This window comes from Bos indicus, chromosome 2, assembly GCF_029378745.1.
Source record: "Bos indicus isolate NIAB-ARS_2022 breed Sahiwal x Tharparkar chromosome 2, NIAB-ARS_B.indTharparkar_mat_pri_1.0, whole genome shotgun sequence".
Taxonomy (NCBI): domain Eukaryota; kingdom Metazoa; phylum Chordata; class Mammalia; order Artiodactyla; family Bovidae; genus Bos; species Bos indicus.
Window position 1 is genome coordinate 103,761,912 of NC_091761.1, and position 19,477 is coordinate 103,781,388.

At 42.2% G+C, this 19,477-nt stretch overlaps 1 long non-coding RNA gene across 2 annotated transcripts in view; it reads right to left on the reverse strand.

Moving 5' to 3' along the window:
• Window positions 1-19,477, reverse strand: part of LOC139177239 (uncharacterized) — a 67,822-nt gene that overhangs the window by 21,506 nt on the left and 26,839 nt on the right. For both annotated transcript variants that reach the window (XR_011561731.1, XR_011561733.1), the window contains exon 4: window positions 1,684-1,870. This is a non-coding gene — a long non-coding RNA (uncharacterized lncRNA). The remainder of the gene's footprint in view (window positions 1-1,683; window positions 1,871-19,477) is intronic.

Sequence of the window (19,477 nt, forward strand, 5' to 3'; positions counted from 1 at the left end):
TACATGACTACTGGAAAAACCATAGCCTTGACTAGATGGACTTTTGTTGGCAAAGTAATATCTCTGCTTTTGAATATGCTATCTAGGTTGGTCATAACTTTCCTTCCAAGGAGTAAGCATCTTTTAATTTCATGGCTGAAATCACCATCTGCAGTGATTTTGGAGCCCAAAAAAATAAAGTCTGAGAAGGGGATGGTAGAGGATGAGATGGCTGAATGACATCACCGACTCAATGTGCATGAGTCTGGGTGAACTCTGGGAGCTGGTGATGGACAGGGAGGCCTGGCGTGCTGCAATTCATGGGGTCACAAAGAGTCGGACACGACTGAGCAACTGAAGTGAACTGAACTGATGATGATTCATACTGTTGTACAGCAGAAACTAATGCAACATAGTAAAGCAATTATATTCCAATTTTTTTAAAATACATAAATAAATAACAACACATGTACTGAGCATATGTTATGTGCCAGGCACTGCGACAACTACTTCACATGTAAATGCCTATTGAATCCTCCCAACTAGAACTAGGACCTCACTTTATAGATAAGAGCACTAAGATTCAGAGAGGCTCAGCAATTTGCCCAAGGTTATGTTTGTACAGCTACTAAGTGATGAAAGCAGGATTCAAACACAAGCTGGGAGATTTCAGATCGCACTTGACCTTTAATGGCCCCTCCCCACTTCCCGAGACGGGTCACTTGGATTATTCCATTTGACCCCCAAAATATATCTACAGAAGCTCCTCCCCAGGGATAACCAAGCGTCTGTTAGATTTACAAGTGCTCTGAACATCACAGGGAGGGGTCCTCTGAGGAGGGCCCTGGATGATATGGCTTGAGGCAGAGCTGGTGTTCTAACTACTCAGTCACTAGCTGGATGGTCAGTGGGAAAGCACTCTCATGTAGACCTGCAACACTGTCTCGTGATGAAGACTGGAAGGTCACTGGGGAGGCCACAGGTTTAGAGCATCTTTTAGGCACTCAAACAGTGCCCCTCGGTGCAGGGGCACTAACCAGGCTGCAGACCCACCTTAGGACAACGCTCTAGAATCAGGCCTCAGGCTTTACTTAGGCAACAGGGATCTCTGATCCAGGAAACTTCTTTCTGATACTGGGGTCTCCTCCCATATGTTCTCTGTTCCTTAAGACCGTATCCCTGTTGGGAAGACTCTTCGTTGGAAAGAGACTAGGTTCCCACTACCCTTGAGCAAAAGCATTTGCAATCCTGCATACCTGCTAGAATACCTGGAGACCTTGGTGTTTAAAACCAGAGGGCCCTATTACCTGCCTCTGGATGGAAAGAGAAGCATTTTCATTCTCAAGGCAAGTGAAGGGTACTAGGAGACAAGAAATGAAAGAAAGAGGATTCATATTGAAAGCATAACCATTGCTTAGATTACCTCTCCAATACTCTGACTTTAAACTGATAAGAGCAAGATGAGAACCAAACCTCATCTTCCCATAGTCTGCGGGCATCTCTGTGCTCTCATAGCCCACCTGGCCACCTCCTTCCCAGCATGTACCCCAGGGCACTAGGCCACTAGTGGCCTGTCCGCCACTGTACTGCACAGGAACTGGAGAAAAGTGGACGCTCAGTAAATGTTGTGGAACAAGTGAATGAACGGGCAAGCACGCACATATCACAGAGAAAGAGCAGGAGAATTTCACTTAAATGCCTCACCTGTTGCCTAGAGTTGTTCCTTTCATGCTTGTGCTGCATCTTCCACTGGATTCCACACCTTCCTCACAAACGTGTAGTCATCAATCCATTCATCCATCCATCCACTGAATAAAAGTTTTGAGTTGCACACCGCTGTGCTAGGCACGGGGAAACAATGGGCAAGGTTTCCGTAGCAAGCTTTCCCCCTCTATTTTTCACCGTCAAAAGAGAAAAACAAAAAAAAAACAATACAGGAAGAAGCTAAATAATGTATTTAACTGTCAGAGGGAACACAAGAGATACACTCAAGACAGAAAGAAATGTCTTTCAAAGGTGATTAGAAAGACATCACACACACACACACACACACACACACACACACACAAAAGTCCAAGGAAAGATTAGGGAAAGCAGAGAGGTGTCTGGTAGCCCCTTAGCGGTGAGAAAAACCAAGTTCTCCAACCATTCTTATATGGCTGAGGGGAAAGAAAGGCGACCTGGCTTGCTTGCAGACTCTGAGGAAGTCCAGCTGTTCTCTGGGACAGTAGAATGCCTGCCTCGGGAGCAGAACTGAGCTTTGCAGACCAATTAATAAAACATGCACAGCTAGAGAATAAACACAAAGCTCAAGAATGCCCTGCTGTGTACTTTGTGGTCAGGGCAGTACTGCTGCTCTTCTAAGAAAGCTATCATCTGAAGCTGCTGACTCGTGTTCCTAAACTCTGTAAAAGCCATCCATGTTGTACTGCTCTTCTAAAAAAAAAGCCATCTGTCCTTCTTGTGGAGGCTTGATTTTAATTTCCTGATAAAATGTTTAATGATACTCAAAGAGATTCTTTATAGAAGACTGGGACCTGAAGAACAATTGCTTTTATGACATTCCACTTTTTTTTTTTTTAATAAGCTTTGGCTGATCCATGCATCCGCTGTATACTCCCATCCCTCCAAATCAACCTTCCAAGTTTCAAGCAAAATCGTTCCTTCTAATCCTCTTATCTTAACACTTAACTTAAAAGGAATGAATGCCAACTGGATGGCTCTAAGAGAACTGTTTGTTCCAAAATTCTCATAGTGGGATTCTGATCTGATGAAAAGAACAACAGTGAATGGTGTGTAAGACTGAACACGTGGGATATTTCAGAATGTTCTTCTGGTGTCTAGGTGTAGTGTTAACGTGGTGTGGATCTTGATCCTTAAGTCTTAAGTAAGCCACCTGTCCATGAAAGAGGTCCCTGAAAACTCCTCCCAGAGAAAAGAAATAGTGGATACTTTGACTGTTAAATGGTTGATTAACCCTGGATATTCACTGAAGGATGGATGCTGAAGCTGAAGCTCCAATACTTTGGCGAGCTGATTCATTGAAAAAGACCCTGATGCTGGGAAAGACTGAAGGCAAAAGGAGAAGAGGGAAGCAGAGGATGAGATGATTAGATCGCATCACCAATTCAATAGGCATGAGTTTGAATAACCTCCAGGAGATAGTGAAGGACAGAAGAGCCTAGAGTGCTACAGTCCATGGGGCCACAGAGTCAGACATGACTTAATGACTGAACAACAAAAAACTTTTTCTGTATTAATTAAGACCCATGTGAAAAATAACTGATAATAATAACTAGCATGTGCCTGTGTGTGTGTTAGTTGCTCAGTCATGTCTGACTCTGTGACTCCATGGACTGTAACCCATCAGGCTCCTCTGTCCATGGGATTTTCTGGGCCAGAATACTGGATTGGGTTGCCATTACCTTCTCCAGGAGATCTTCCTGACCCAAGGATCAAATCCATGTCTCCTGTGTCTCCTGCATTGCAGGCAGATTCTTTAACCCCATAGGGGACTTTGTGCCTATAGTAAGAAGCTAAATGAATTGAATTTTTCTCCTTCTCCTTTCTTAATAGCTAGATTATTTAGTGTAGGTCACAAAATCTCCATGGGAAAGTTAAACTACATTAGGTTCCCTTGGAACACATTTGAAAAGCATCCAAGGATTTAAAAATTGGGAAATTCAACCTAAAATCCCAACCCCAAAATTGGGAAATTCAACCTAGATTTCTGACTTAAATTTAAAAATCTAAAACCCTAGGCCAAGCATTCCCACAGGGGATCCTAATCAGCAAAGGACACATATTCCTAAGTTGTCTATCATCCCCATCACTCCCTGTGGTCTCCACCTGCAACACTTTTCTCGATCATGAGAATTTCCTGGTCTCTATAGTCATTTGAATTAAACCTCTTAGTCTATGGAGCTAAACTCCATTCCAGTGTTGACATTTTAAAACTCTACTGGGTATTTAAAAACATAATATGTATGACTTAGCAGAAGACACACAAATATTCACTAGTAACCCAGAAATGTAGTGGAGAAACAGGCCAGTATTATAAAAAAGTATAGAAAGGCATTTGTTAAGCACAGTTTGCCTAACAACTTAGTAACTCAGCCTAGAATTGCCCAAGATACATTTGTTCAACTTTAATGATAATGTTTGCCTTAAGATTTTCCTTTTAAAAATATTTTCAGAGTTGGGGAGAATGTTTTATTTGACTACTACTCTGTTATAAAACTTAACATTCCTGAAATAAAACTGAATATATAGAAGGCACAGTGAAAGCTAAAGATTTATATTATGTGACTCTTTAACTAGTATGAACTGGAGACAACCGGCTCTAGCTCAATGGCTTTAAAATAAATACATTGGATGTAGAATGAGAGAAATGGGGCAAGTTAAGAGAATACAGTGTTCAGAGTCACAGGCAAAGTATGTCTGAGTCTCCAAAGACATTTAACCCACACCAAAAACCACACCAAAACCCAAACTAATTCTAATTTGAGAGGGTAGTGCTTCCCCTACCCATTCCTCTCTTTCACTTATTTTCTGTATATTAAGTTTCTGTTCCAACCTTTATTTAGAAATGTAGCAATCAACATACATTAGTATATAGTATAGATACCATATAGTGTGTGTGTGCGTGTGTATATATATACTAGGGCTTCCCTGATAGCTCTGTTGGTAAAGAGTCTGCCTGCAATGCAGGAGACCCCAGTTCAAGTCTGGGTCAAGAAGATCCGCTGGAGAAGGGATAGGCTACCCACTCCAGTATTCTTGGGCTTCCCTTGTGGCTCAGCTGGTAAAGAACCCGCCTGCAATGTGGGAAACCTGGGTTTGATCCCTGGATTGGGAAGATCCCCTGGAGAAGGGAAAGGCTACCCACTCCAGTATTCTGGCGTGGAGAATTCCATGGACTGTATAGTCCACGGGGTTGCAAAGAGTAGGACATGACTGAGCAACTTTCGCTTTCACTTTCACATATGCATATGATTTAAAAATATATCTTTTTCTTATGCTACTGTGGCAAGCTCTGTAATCTAGCTATCCAATATTCATTCTCCCCACTCCTCCTTGCTAAAAGTACCTCTGTTTTGTTTGGTATACCTTCCCCAGAAAAGATGACTTTTAATCAAAAGTATTTCTTAAGTTTCCAGCTTCCCTTGCAGACAGGGGTGACCATGTCATGACTAGCAAGTTATGCAGGGAAGTCTGCTGGGGACCTTCTGGGAAATGTTTTATTTTTTCACTTAGGGAAGATGTGGTTGGCACCACATTTCTAATTCTTCTATTTCTAGGCATCCACAGTTGCTGATTAAACCACCTCAAACATAGTGATAGAAAACAACCATCACTTTATTATGCTCAAAATTAATTCTGTGGGTCAGGAATTTATACAGAACATGGTGTGGATGGCTTATCTTTCCTCCATGAAGTCAGGGTCTTTATCTGGGGATATTTCGAAGGGCCAGGGGCTGGAATCATCTGGAGGCTTCTTCACTTCTTCTCTGCCACCTGGGCTGGGGTGACTCAAAGGCTGGGCTCAGTTGGTACTGAGCCATTGACCATTGACCATTATAGGTCAATCGAAGCACCTATAATGGACTTTCTGTATAGCTTGGGCCTCTCACAGCATGGAATTTGAATTTGGAAAAGGAGAATTCCAAGAATGCCAAAAGGAACATCCAGATAGTAAGTGTTCCATGAGAACGAGGCAGAAGCTACATGACATTGAAGATATACCCTCAAAAGTTACATAATGCCACTTCTACCATACTCTACTGGTTGAAGCAGTCACAAACCCCCTCGAGGTTGGGGGGCGGGGAGCATGGAACCCCTGCTTGAATGGGAGACGCATCAAAAGACTTGAGGCTACATTTTAAAACCATTATACTTGTCAATTTTCTCTTTTGAATAGAGGACTTCGTGCCTGGAACTGAAGCAGCTATCTTGCAATCCTGAAGGAAAAGCCAAGAAAATCAGAGACACACACCCTTTGGAAATGTTGCGCTAACAATCCAATCGGAAAACTGTCACCTCCAGCCTTTTGATAATGTAAGAAAAATTAACTCCTATTTGTTTAAGCCATTTTTAGATTTTTGTTACTTGCAGGCAAAAACCTTTCTAATCAATACACTACCTCTCCCAGAGATAGACTCAGAATGGTATTAATAGATGTGGATTTAGAGCAAGCATGGGTATAGAGTTAAGAAAGCTATATGGAGGTGTTTTGGTCTTTGATTATTATTTTCAAGTTTTCATCTGTTCTGGCTAAGCCTCAGAGTAAAGCATATTTTAATTAGTTGACATAAATTTTGTATATAAAACAGACATGAAAAATGCTTTATCCTTAAAAATTGGGGGAGCACTTAATGACTGCAAAGCATTGTACAGTCTTTATCCCCACAATTTGAATAGGTGGTTTACACTGTTATTCCCAGTCAGGGTCAACCCTCCACAGTGTCGGAAATGGAGATGTTAATCTCTTCCAGAAATTATACCCATAGAAAACAAAGCCTGTTAGAGAGGCAGCAGGGATTCTGAAAGAATGAAGAAAAGTCAAGCATCCTTCCAAATGGAAACTCGAGAAAAGGCATCTTTTCCCTACAGTGGGACTCATCTCTGCTCCGTTGTCTAGATAAGGAAACAGGAATAGAGAGTCCCCTACACACCCAGTCCCTCTAAGAATTATGTCCTGAGCTCACCAATCTGAGTTTGCAGTAGACTCTTCTTAGGTTGAGAACCTTGCTTCTGACAATGCACGCTCATTTCATGTGGAAATGAAGTTCAGGAAAGTAAATGAGTTTATCTTTCAGACAGCAGCTGTCCCAAGATCAGGCTCCCAGCACTAGATTCTAAGCCTAGGTAGACTCACATCAACAGTTACTCTAGAGGTTAATGAAGCTCTAATATATGCCATCTGCCTTTGAAACACACCGAAGGCTTTGAGCTTGGTGGTCACAACAATAGAAAATGCAGGAACTGTCCTCAGAGAGGCTTCTGCTTCCCATCAGATCCTGAAATTCATGATCCCCACAGACATGTCAGTGTGTGCTCAGACCTCACACCACACCATCCTCCTGGGGGAAGTTTCCCACATTGAATCAGTGAAAGCGCTGCTTGCAGGTCGTGCCACATCCACAGAGAGGCTCAGCTTTGAGCACATGGACTCTGTCTCAGCAGCCCTCCTTCCCAGCATGCAGCAGGACTGGCAGCTGGCATGTGAGAGACCTCCGGAACGGATCCGCCCAGAAAGCCCTCCTTCCCAGACTCCACAACAAACTACAGCATCCCTTATCAGCCCAAAGGCTAGAGCTGGAATCTTGTATCCCATGGGCTCACTGCAGGCCCTAAAAGACCTTCAAAATTCCTCGGCTCAGGCTCCTAAACACCCCCCCCAACCAACAATTCTGTGTAATTCTTTGGACTCTGTAAACCCTAGGGCTGGTGTCCTGGGCATTCTAACAAAATAGTATGACCCTAATATAAGGCAGAGTCTTGATTTTTGAAAATAAATAGGGAAGCACAATTGCAGTGTTTCCAAAGCTTCCAATTTTCTCAAATTTTCCATTTGTATGGTATGCGTTAAGCCCATCCTTAGTGACCCCAGCTAGTCATTATCATTACTAACAACAAAATATAGCAGATGTTTATTTGGATAATGAAGCTGACTCAGTAGTCTAGAGGGAACACTCTTACAGAGGAAGGAGAAGCAATCAGCACTGTGCATGTGATCAGCATTTGGCCCTGAATGGGGCAGAACTGAGATTCACTGGGGGAATTGTACATGCCCCCATTCTAAGGTGATGCTGAGTGTGTGTGTCTGTGTGTGTTCACTTATGTGCATAGGTAAACACTTGTCATCTGTTCCCTTAAAAGAAATGGACTCTCTTATCTTGTGAGGCATTCTGTTTTGCTGCTTTTCTAATAACACATAAACCTTTCTTATTCTGAGAAAGTCAAGACATCTTACAGACGTTATTTCAGCAGCCCATGTAAGAGCCTAGCAAAGTTCGCATGCTGCTGCTACTGCTGCCGCTGCTAAGTCGCTTCAGTCGTGTCCGACTCTGTGAGACCCCATAGACGGCAGCCCACCAGGCTCCCCCGTCCCTGGGATTCTCCAGGCAAGAACACTGGAGTGGGTTGCCATTTCCTTCTCTAATGCGTGAAAGTGAAGTCCCTCAGTCGTGTCCACTCTTAGCGACCCCATGGACTGTAGCCCACTAGGCTCCTCCATCCATGGGATTTTCCAGGCAAGAGTACTGGAGTGGAGTATTATTAATTCCAGAATCAGTGTCCCGTTGCAGGCCCCCAAAGAGTTCTTGAATGATAACCAAAGCAGCCTCACTAATTCAAAGTTCATGCTTAGACTTGAAGGTGAAAAGTTCAAGGAAGGTGGTTTCTTCCTTTCTAACTCCTGCCATCTGGTCTGAATTTGACTCCAGAGAGAAGCAGGCAGGCAGGTGACAGCTTAGAGCATGGCTGGTCTTTACAAATGCCACCCAACCCTCTTCTGCATAATTGGTACCTTAATTTGCATATATATGCATAAATTATACATCCATCAGAATCTTTTCTGTGCCCATTTAGGATTAAAATAAATTTTCTATTTTTACAGTGTCAATTCTAGGTGACTTTTTCTTTTTATAAAGTTGTGTTGCCTATGCCCTCTCTCAGATTTTTATCAGACATCTCTCTAGTAGGGCTCCCCCATAGCAACTGCTCTGTCCATGGCAAAGTCATTCATTCAATAAATATGTGTTGCATACATGAATGAAGCCAAGATCTTGGCTCTTGACCCTAGTTGTTGGTCCTGAGTCAACATCTGAAGGCTTTCTTGGGCTGGAGGGCATCTGAAAGCTTCGCAAGATGTGAGGAGCACAACAAAGGTGGGGACTGCTCACCAAGTGGCCACAGGGAAGACAGCAACTGCGGTGACCCCACGGCACATCTGATGTCCCTGAGCCAGAGGAAGGGAGCATGGTGTGAGGCTTCTCATGCAATTCCTTTCCATGTGCTGGAGCACTTTGAGCTCATTGTCTGTGTGTCTGTCTCCTCCTTTAGGGCCGAGATGGAAGAGTTTGGGAGTGATAAGTGGGATCAAGACAAGGTTGGAATTTGCCCACTGAGAGACAGGCTCCTCCTCCAGTTTTCAGGGGGTCTTGCTGGCAGTCGCTCATGTTGACACTCTGCTCTTTTCTCTGATAACACTGCTTTCTCCTCAGCTTTCTGAAGGCTTCTAGAGAAAAGCAAATCTCCTCAGGCCCACTCTCCCACATGAAAATGAGACTTTGCGCGGTTAGGGAGCTCTTTCTTTCTCCTACGCCTTTGTTGGACATTCTAGAAGATCCTGGCATGGAGCTCACACAGCCCTGTGCTTTCCTAACCTGAACATATAGCAGCACCTTTTGGAGAAGCTCTGCCCTCAGAGAGTTAGATTAAATAGGTCTGGAGTACATTCCAAGAATCCAAACATAGATGTTTCAAAGCACCTCCAGGTGATATTGAAAGGCAGTAGAGCTGAGAACCCCTAACTCAGTTTGCCCAGGAAGGAAATTTGGTTCAGAGAGATGTGATCTATGGAAAGCCATGCCCTGGAACCAGAACTCTTTCTTGTTTCAAAAGAGGTTTCTGGGGTTGCAGTTAAGAGAAATGTGTGTCTGTCTTTAAGGTGATGACATATGGGGTAAAGTGGAGAATGAAGTCTTTCTGAGGTCAGAAGCATGGTCTACTGAGCTTCTACAGAATCTGAAACTGAAGGAGGAAACAGACAGAACAGGCTCCACCTTGAAAGCAGGACTCCATCTTGGGCCGGACTGTGGACTTTGAGCTATATGCCCAGTATCTATGGAAACGACATACCAACTGGAAAACCAGGCCCCCCGGATGGAAGAACCCCAGGGCTCATACCTAGACTCTCTATTGCCTAAAAGAATACCCTAATTATCTGTGTAACCAAATAGAATCATAAATTTTATTGTGCTTATTGGGGTATGACCACAGGCCTATTGATAATTGTCCACTGTTAACTACCTAGGCTTAAGTCATATGAATCACGGGTTAACTTTGATTGTATCTTTTTCTTCCTTTGTTCAGACTTGTTTCAGGGAATTTGAGGAGGTGGGTTTGGGCACATACACTTAGGGTATATAGGGTTTTCACAAAAACTGGTCGGGGTCCTTGGCTAAGAGGAGACTCTGCCTTGGGCCCGCCGGTGTAATAAACTGCACTCCACTATCTGCATTGTTCTTCTGAGTGGGTTTGTTTCCCGGAACATGTGGCTACAACAAAACTAGGCGCTACCAGCAAAGCCTGTTAAAGAAATGAATCCGCTTTGTGACGCAACACCCTGTTCAAGAGCCGTAACCCAGCGCTCCAACCAGGTCTTAGCTTCTCAGCTCAGGTTTCTAGTAGTGTCCGGAGGTAGTATAGGGGAATAAGAAATGAACACTCCTTAATATTAATCTTTCAAGACTTCAAAGGGTTCTTTAGTCACTTGGCCAGAAGTCACGGGCCCTGAGTCCAAAAGTCATTGGGATCGGAATTTGGCCAAATAGCAGTTTGAACAGCAGTATGACCTCCTTGAGGCATCTTCTGGGGTCCCTGGGTCATTTTGCAGCCAAAGAATATTAGAGCTTTCATCTAAGACCCTTGGAAATTCTCTCAAAGCTCAAGACATTTTCAGAATACAAGACTGCAATGGTCAAATGAGTCTTCCTGGTTCTCCCTAACTTTGTTTTCCTGAGACTGAAAGCTACCAGAAATATAGTTCCAAAGTCTATGCTACTAAAAAAGTGCATTTTATCTAAAGGCAATTGGGGCATCATGACTGCACCACGCCTGGGCAAATGATGCCCCCGCCTAGACAAATGTGCGGGCTGTATTTACACTGCATGGCTTCCTTTACATTATGCAACATCTGGGTTTTATGTGCTTCCCAACCTAACTCCCACAAAACTACAATTGAGCACCCATTGTACACACAATGCTTTGAATGTGTTGTATCATCTCATCCACACAGACATCTCTTAAGGTAGGTGTCACCATCCTTTACAGATGATGAACCACCCCTGCCCCCTGCCCCCAGATCACTCCCAAAGCAGCAGTGCCAGGATTTAAACTCATATCTGTCCAACTTCAAAGGATCTGACCTTCCCTAATTATGCAATCTCTGCCCAAAAAGGAAAAAAGCTGGGCAACTCTCCTCTGCTCTAGAATAACTGACCTAGCCTTGTGTTTGAAAATATAAGCTGATATTTTTTAAGTCCTTATGATAACAATTCCATTTTGAGCCAACTTGACCACACCATTCTCTATCTCTTTCCATGCTCTCATCTATCTATCTCTGTCTCTCTCTCTTTCCAGCTTTCTATGTCCATACCTTTTCCTTCAGCCTGCTCTTTCCCATTCTAAAATAGCTAGCCTTACTTTACTTCTTTTCCCTTAAAAAAGTGCATTTCCACACCTCAAACTGTTTCTAAGCTAAAAACACAATTTACTTTCCTTGCATACAGGGTTGCAAGAAAAATTTGCAAATACTATTTGTAAATATTACTATTTCTAATGGAGCTTCCCTGGTGGCTAGACAGTAAAGAATCCACCTGCAACACAGAAGATCCAGGAAATACATGTTCAATCCCTGGGTCAGGAAGATCCGCTAGAAAAGGAAATGGCAACCCACTCCAGTATTTTTGTGTGGAAAATCCCATGGACAGAGGAGCCTGGCAGACTACAGTCTATGGGGTCGAAAAGAGCCAGATACATCTAATTAGTTTTAATTACTTTAAAATTCTTAACCCTTAAAAACTTCAATTCCTTTTGAAAATTAAGAAGTAAACTGTTTAAAGAAGCAAACTGTTATGACAACGTTCTTAGATTTGCAAATTTGTGAATACATTTCATAACCTTTAGAAACATATACTCTCTCATGGTTCAATTTTTCTTTTTTGGTAATAAGCTAAAAGAGAATAAACCTCTGTTTAAAAACTAATGTTTCTGTATTTTATTTTATTTGGAAATAATCTAGATATTAAATAAATTTCCATTATTTACTCTTACTTTCAAAGAAAGAAAATACAAGCTGAGCCTCAAATCATAACAGATCCCCCAGAAATAGGGGAAAGGCAGAGTGTATTTCCCGAATTCCCAAGAACTTTGAGGGCTGCCCTGGGACCACAGGCAGCTTTTGCCAGGCAGCTTAAAGATGCACATTTCCAGGAAGAGAGTTCCTTAGTTAAAACCTGCTGTTTTGAATTTCCACAGCTAGGGCTTTGCCTAACTTCCTACAGCAGATGGGTTTCAAGAATTCATCTTGTAGTGGCTTTTGCCATACATTGACATGAATCAGCCATGGGTGTACATGCGTTCCCCATCCTGAACCCCCCTCCCACCGCCCTCCCCATCCCATCCCTCTGGGTTGTCCCAGTGCACCGGCTTTGAGTGCCCTGTTTCATGTACCAAACTTGGACTGGTGATCTATTTCACATATGGTAATATACATGTTTCAATGCTACACAATACTGTAAATAATTAGCCTCCAAGTAAAATAAATAAATTAATAATTTTAAAAAAAAGAATTCATCTTACAAGGCCTGGAAGCTAGGAGCAGACTTGCCTGCTTAAGATGGCTCAGACCGGTTTTGTTTGTTTGGTTTTGAGTCTTTTTTGGTTGTTTTTCTGATTCTGAGGGATGCAAAGCCACAGTGAAACATTTAGTTGTCTTCCAAATAACATTCTTGCTACAGATTTAAAACATTTGCACGGTAATCATATGTCTTCAGTGTCAGAGAGGGAGTCATTGAACTTCTCATGGAGATATTTCTACACTTATTACCAGTCCACATGCCAACAGGGGCCAGGAATGATTTGTTTTCTCCTGATTTTCTTCCAAACAATTCAAAATTTTATATACCAGCAGAGAGCTTTGAATGGGGTAAGACATCCTCCACGATTGTGTTGAATGAATAAGAGAATGCAAGTCGGGTTGTTCTAAAGTTGAGAACATAAGACCCTCTGGGTAATGGACACTGACCTATGTCAACTGAAAAAAGTGCATGACCTAAAGGCTGAGGCTTATGATTTATTCAGTGAAGTTGCTGAGGACTTAAACCCAGAAGATAGCCTTTCAGACAGCTCTGAGGAACTGACTGAAGAGATAAGGGAGAAGCCAGGATACACAGAGGTTTTTGCAACAAAACCAGGTAGTTAGAACATAAAAAGATTACCATTAATTAAAGAAAAACTGACATCTCAAGTTATGAATTTAGCTCTTTTCTATATTTGGTGGTTTTGGTTGCTAAGTCATGTCCAACTCTTGCAACCCCATGGACTATAGCCTGCCAGGCTCCTCTCTCCATGGAATTCTCCAGGCAAGAATACTGGAGTGGGTTGCCATTTCCTTCTCCAGGGGATCTTCCCAACCCAAGAATTGAACCCAGGTCTCCTGCATTGCAGGCTGATGATTTATTAACCGAGCTATGAGGGAAGCCCATGATGCAAGAGTCTGAGCTCATTAGAATCATTCCTTTAACGTGGACCTTAAACGTTTAGGGCCAATATCCTGCTTTTCTCAGGGTGTACATTCAGTTGCTGCTGTTGTTGTTGTTTAGTCGCTAAGTCCTGTCCAACTCTTTGTGACCCCATGGACTCCAGCACGTCAGGCTCCTCTGTCCTTTACTACCTCACGGAGGTTGCTCAAATTCGTGTCCATTGAGTCGATGATGTTATTTAACCATCTTATCCTCAGCTGCCCCCTTCTCCTTTTGTCTTCAATCTTCACCAGCATCAAGGTCTTTTCCAAAGAATCAACTGTTCACATCACGTGGCCAAACTGTTGGAGCTTCAGACCATCGACACATTCAGGGGCAGCTGCAAAGCCTGATGCCTTGATGGCTGCAACATCCTTTGTTAACTGATAGAGCAGATATTTTTCATCCACACCTATCGAAGGCCCTAAAGCTTGTTGCACTCTGCACCTTCCAGGCAGAAACTCAGTAAACCTTCACCACAACCCTATAAAGTAACAGAATACTTATTACAAATGAGAAAGCTCATGCAGAATGGGCGTAAGCAACGTGCCCTGGTTCTCACAGTTGGCAAGAAGCAGGAGCCAATCCATGCAATCATTCCTACTCAGCCCATCACTTGCTTCCACCCCAAGGCCATGAGTAGCTGATCTCATCAGGAATGAGATTTTGGTTTTCGGCTTGCTATCAATTAACTGCACTGCAGACTCAGCAAGAGATTCTCCGAGAAAAGTGCTATCACCCCAGAGCAATATGAGTCCTGGCAACTCTGGGATGATTTCTGAGTAATGAAGACTCTCAGCACTGTGCTGGTTTCACTCGCCCACAACAGTGCCAAGCAGATCAGAGGAGGTGGTGACAGATGTGAAACCCAGGGCTTTCTGTTTTACCCCAAACTCTCCTGAAAGACAGATACGTGCTAATCAGCTCCCAGCCTCTCAAGACTTCCTGTTTCCTTTGGTGCCTCTCACATCTGCTGGATTAAGTTTATGGTTCACTGAAAAACAAAGCTAAAGAATTAAGGGTGAGACCACCACAGTGCTCTTTTTTCTCACTATCTAAGGTAATTCCTAGATAAGGCTCTTCCACAGCCTGTTTACAGGGATCCATGCTAAGAGACTCTCCCTGTGAGTTGGGAGAAGTCTCAAGAGAATAACATAAACCATTAGTTAAAATAAAAAAATTGTGACCAAAATGTCACATTTCCACCAGCAGTCACTAACCTCTGTACTTTTTACCATACCCCATATTCCATTCTTCTCCAGGATAAATGATTCACTTGTTAATGTGCTGCTGCTGCTAAGTCGCTTCAGTCGTGTCCGACTCTGTACAACCCCATAGACGGCAGCCCACCAGGCTCCCCCGTCCCTGGGATTCTCCAGGCAAGAACACTGGAGTGGGTTGCCATTTCCTTGTCCAATGCAGGAAAGTGAAGAATGAAAGTGAAGTCGCTCAGTCATCTCTGACTCTTAGCGACCCCATGGACTGCAGCCTACCAGGCTCCTGCCTCCAACGGATTTTCCAGGCAAGAGTACTGGAGTGGGGTGCCATTGCCTTCTCCATGTTAATGTGCACTGAAACCCAAACTGAGGTGAAATGAGATGATTTAGCACCTTCTTTCCTTATGTTTATAAGAGCTACTTTTATTATTAAATTCAAACATTTAATTACAAGCAAGACATTAAAAAATTACAATGAAGAGATATGAAACAGTTCTTGGTGAAATTTCTTTTGGGACCCATAATCCTTCATCTTTTGAAATGTATTCTTTGTTGTACTATTTCTGGTCTTTTTGAGCCAAATTAGGCATTTATTTTAGACGAAAACTCTTCTCAGTTATGTTAGTAGGAATCAGTACATAAAATAGAAAACTATATTGAATATCAATATCAGCACTGGAATTTATAAAATGTGAAAAAGAAAACATGTCTATATGGCAGAAGGTGAAGGTTCTATCCTTGGGTCAGGAAGATCCCCTGGAGAAGGAAATAGCAACTCACTCCAGTGTTCTTGGCTGGGAAATTCTACACACAGAGAAACCTGATGGGCTATAGTCCATAGGGTCACAAAAGAGTTGGACATGACTTAGGGACAAAAAAACAAGCAACAAAATGGCTGGTATTATACTTTTTTTTTCCTTCTAATTTTATGGAGATAATTGACATATAGCACTGTGTAAGTTAAAGATACACAACATAACGATTTGACTTAGGTATTATAGTATATGTTACAGCCTTTTTGCTCATTTCCATGGCATTATGAGGGGCTTCCCAGGTGACTCAGTGGTAAAGAACCTGCCTTCCAATGCAGGAGACACAGAAAACATGGGCTTGATCCCTGGGTCAGGAAGATCCCCTGAAGTAGGAAATGGCAACTCACTCCAGCATTTCCATTTGCCTGGAAACTCATTTCCAGTTGCCTGGAAAATTCCATGGACAACTGAGCCACTCAGCAGAGCAGGACACGGTCTGGCACTATTACAGCCCCAGGTGAGCCATATAAGGTCAAAAACACCCCCTTCCCAATACGTAGGAGGAATCAATGATGGAAAACTCAAAGAATGAGGAAGAAGGTGGTCTTCTCCACCTCCCCACTTTCCCTTTGATTATAAAAATCTAGCCCACTAAGTTCTTGGGGCAGTACTCCCTTGCCTGCTCCCTTGGTCTCTCACAAGAGTCCTATACAAATAAACTCTCTCCTTACCTCTCTGCCGCTTCCTGAATTCTTCCTGTGCTGAGACAGAAGAACCCGTGCTCTCCGAAGTCCCAAAACTCATTCTGTGGTTTTGTTTTTACCTTTATCCACTTCCCCTTTCACCACCTCTTATCTCTGGAAACCACAAATCTGATCTCTTTATCTACGAGTTTGTCTGTTTATTTGTTTTTGAAGCAGAATTGTCATAAAACATTGATAGAGAACATAGTGATTCAATATTTCTATACATTTCAAAATAATCACTATGCTAAATCTAGTTACCTATGTTACCATACAAAGGTATCAGCTTATTATTCACGACATTCCTTTTGTAATTGAAAGTTTTACCTCTTGATCTCCCTCACTTATTTCTCTCATCCTCCTCTCTGGTGACCACCTGTTTGTTCTCTGTATCTTTGTTTCTGTTTTGTTATATCTGTACATTTGTTTTGTTTTTTAGATTCCACATATAAATGAAATCATGTGGTATCTGTCTTTCTCTGTCTGACATTTCATTTGTATAATACCCTGTAATTTCATCCATGTAGTAACAAATGGCAAAATTTCATTATATTTTATGCTGAGCAGTATTCCATTGTGTATATATCCCACATCTTCTCTATCCATTCATCTATTGATAGGCACTTAAGTTCCTTTTACAGCTTTCCTATTGTAAATAGTGCTGCAGGAGTACATACATCTTTTTCTTTCCTTTTTTATTGAAGTATAGTTGATTTACAATATTAATTTCAGGTGTACAATATAGAGATTCATTATTTTATAGGTTACACTTCATTTAAACTTATCACAAAATAATGGCTATATTTCTTGGTGCTGTACAATATATCCTTGTTACTTATTTAATTTATACATAATAGTTTGATTTCTTAATCTCCTACTCCTATCTTGCCCCTCCTCCCTTCTTTCTCCACACTGGTAACCACTAGTTTGTTCTCTATATCTTCATCTGTTTTTGCTTTGTTATATTCATTCATTTTATTTTTTAGATTCCACAAATAAGTGATAACAGAGTATTTGCATTTCTCTGTCTGACATTTCACTGAGCATAATATCCTCATGTAATATTTATTTATCCATGTAATATTTTGTACTTAGTGTTGTCACTTTCTCCATATAAATGCTCAGGAGTAGAATTGCTGGATTATACGATAGTTCAGTTCAGTCGCTCAGTCCTGTCCGACTTTTTGTAACCCCATGAACCGCAGCAGACCAGGCCTCCCTGTCCATCATCAACTCCCGGAGTTTACCCAAACTCATGTCCATTTAGTCGGTGATGCCATCCCACCATCTCATCCTCTGTCGTCCCCTTCTCCTCCTGCCTTCAATCTTTTCTGGCATCAGGGTCTTTTCAAATGAGTCAGTTGTTCCCATCAGGTGGCCAAAGTACTGGAGTTTGAGCTTTAGCAGTCCTTCCAATGAACACCCAGGACTGATCTCCTTTAGAATGGACTGGTTGGATCTCCTTGTAGTCCAAGGGACTCTCAAGAGTCTTCTCCAACACCACAGTTCAAAAGCATCAATTCTTCGGCACTCAGCTTTCTTCATAGTCCAACTCTCACATTCATACAAGACCACTAGAAAAACCATAGCCTTGACTAGATGGACCTTTGTTGGGAAATTAACGTCTCTGATTTTGAATATGCTATCTAGGTTGGTCATAACTTTCCTTCCAAGGAGTAAGCGTCTTTTAATTTCATGGCCGCAGTCACCATCTGCAGTGATTTTGGAGCCCAGAAAAATAAAGTCAGCCACTGTTTCCCCATCTATTTGCCATGAAGTGATGGGACCAGATGCCATGATCTTCATTTTCTGAATGTTGAGCTTTAAGCCAACTTTTTCATTCTCCTCTTTCACTTTCATCAAGAGGCCTTTTAGTTCCTCTTCACTTTCTGCCATAAGGGTGGTGTCATCTGCATATCTGAGGTTATTGAGATTTCTCCCAGCAATCTTGATTCCAGCTTGTGCGTCTTCCAGCCCAGCATTTCTCATGATGTATTCTGCATATAAGTTAAATAAGCTGGGAAACAATATACAGCCTTGATGTACTCCTTTTCCTATTTGGAACCAGTCTGTTGTTCCATGGCCTGTTCTAGCTGTTGCTTCCTGACCTGCATACAGGTTTCTCAAGAGGCAGGTCAGGTGGTTGGTATTCCCATCTCTTTCAGAATTTTCCACAGTTTATTGTGATCCACACAGTCAAAGGCTTTGGCATAGTCAATAAAGCAGAAATAGATGTTTTTCTGGAACTCTCTTGCTTTTTCCATGATCCAGCAGATGTTGGCAATTTGATCTCTGGTTCCTCTGCCTTTTCTAAAACCAGCTTGAACATCTGGAAGTTCACGGTTCACATATTGCTGAAGCCTGGCTTGGAGAATTTTAGGCATTACTTTACTAGCATGTGAGATGAGTGTAATTGTGCAGTAGTTTGAGCATTCTTTGGCATTGCCTTTCTTTGGGATTGGAATGAAAACTGACCTTTTCCAATCCTGTGGCCACTGCTGAGTTTTCCAAATTTGCTGGCATATTGAGTGCAGCACTTTCACAGCGTCATCTTTCAGGATTTGAAATAGCTCAACTGGAGTTCCGTCACCTCCACTAGCTTTGTTCGTGGTGATGCTTCCTAAGGCCCACTTGACTTCACATTCCAGGCTCTAGGTGAGTGATCACACCATCATGATTATCTGGGTCGTGAAGATCTTTTTTGTACAGTTCTTCTGTGTATTCTTGCCATCTCTTCTTAATATCTTCTGCTTCTGTTAGGTCCATACCATTTCTGTCCTTTATTGTGCCCATCTTTGCATGAAATATTCCCTTGGTATCTCTAATTTTCTTGAAGAGATCTCTAGTCTTTCCCATTCTGTTGTTTTCCTCTATTTCTTTGCATTGATCGCTGAGGAAGGCTTTCTTATCTCTCCTTGCTGTTCTTGGGAACTCTGCATTCAGATGCGTTTATCTTTCCTTTTCTCCTTTGCTTTTTGCTTCCCTTCTTTTCAAAGCTATTTGTAAGGCTTCCCCAGACAGCCATTTTGCTTTTTTGCATTTCTTCTTCTTGGGGATGGTCTTGATTCCTGTCTCCTATACAATGTCACAAACCTCCATCCATAGTTCATCAGACACTCTGTCTATCAGATCTAGTCCCTTAAATCTATTTCTCACTTCCACTGTATAGTCATAAGGGATTTGATTTAGGTCATACCTGAATGGTCTAGTGGTTTTCTCCACTTTCTTCAATTTCAGTCTGAATTTGGCAATAAGGA